Below are 1,234 nucleotides of genomic sequence, written 5' to 3'. Positions count from 1 at the left end.
GGTGGGAGTGGGGGGTGTAAAAATTTTGGGGGGTTTTGCGACACTTTGGGGCATTTTTCAGGTGGAATTGGGGATTTTTTCGTCCAATTTGGTTTTTTTTTTCGGGGGGAATTAGGGATTTTTTGGTCCAGTTTGGGCTTTTTTCAGATGGAATTGGGGATTTTTGCTGCAATTTGGGGATTTTTGGTCCAGTTTGGGGAATTTTTGCTCCGGTTTGGGGATTTTTGCTCGGATGAGGGTTTAGGGGGGTGGGAGTGGGGGGTGTAAAAATTTTGGGGGGTTTTGCGACACTTTGGGGCATTTTTCAGGTGGAATTGGGGATTTTTTCGTCCAATTTGGTTTTTTTTTTCGGGGGGAATTAGGGATTTTTTGGTCCAGTTTGGGCTTTTTTCAGATGGAATTGGGGATTTTTGCTGCAATTTGGGGATTTTTGGTCCAGTTTGGGGAATTTTTGCTCCGGTTTGGGGATTTTTGCTCCAATTTGGGCTTTTTTTGGGTCCAGTTTGGGTTTTTTCACGTGGAAACGGGGATTTTTTGCTCCACTTTGGGGGTTTTTGGTCCAGTTTGGGTGGGTTTTTTTTTCAGGTGGAATTGGGGTCCTTCTGCTCCAATTTGGGTTTTTCCATGATGGAACTGGGAATTTTTGTTCCAATTTGGGGATTTTCAGGTGGAATTGGAGCTTTTGGTTCAATTTGGTTTTAGTTTTCAGACAGAATTGGGTTCATTTTGCTCCAAAAAAAATTTTTTTTTTACCCCTAAAAATGTCCTCCCATTTTTGGGGTCCTTCCCTAAAAAGAGCTGCCCTCCCCCCCCAAATTTGGGGGCTTTTCCCGCCCCAAAAAATTTGAAACATCCCCAAATTTTGGGCTCTTTTCTCTCAGAATTGGGGCCTCTCCCTCCCCCCCCCAGATTTGGGGTCCCCCCGGGAATTTGGGACCCTCCCCAATTCCCCTCCCCAAATCCGGGGTCTTCACCCTCACATTTGGGCTCCCCCCACCCCATTTCCCCCCCTCCAAAATTTGGGATTTTCCCCCTCCCCCGAATTTGTGATCTCCCCTTTGTGCGCATGCGCAGGGGGCGTGGGACCTTTCCCCAGGGGCGTGGCCAGCGCGGAGCACGGGGCGTGGTCATCGCTCACCCATATAAGGGCATGGGCGTGGCCACGCGCGGACAGACGCGACCCGGAGCGGGCGGGGGGCGTGGCCTGGGTGAGAAAGGGGCGGGGTTTGTGCGG

This window comes from Passer montanus, unplaced genomic scaffold, assembly GCF_014805655.1.
Source record: "Passer montanus isolate IOZ18808 unplaced genomic scaffold, ASM1480565v1 scaffold427, whole genome shotgun sequence".
Taxonomy (NCBI): Eukaryota; Metazoa; Chordata; class Aves; order Passeriformes; family Passeridae; genus Passer; species Passer montanus.
This window is presented reverse-complemented; position numbering follows the sequence as displayed.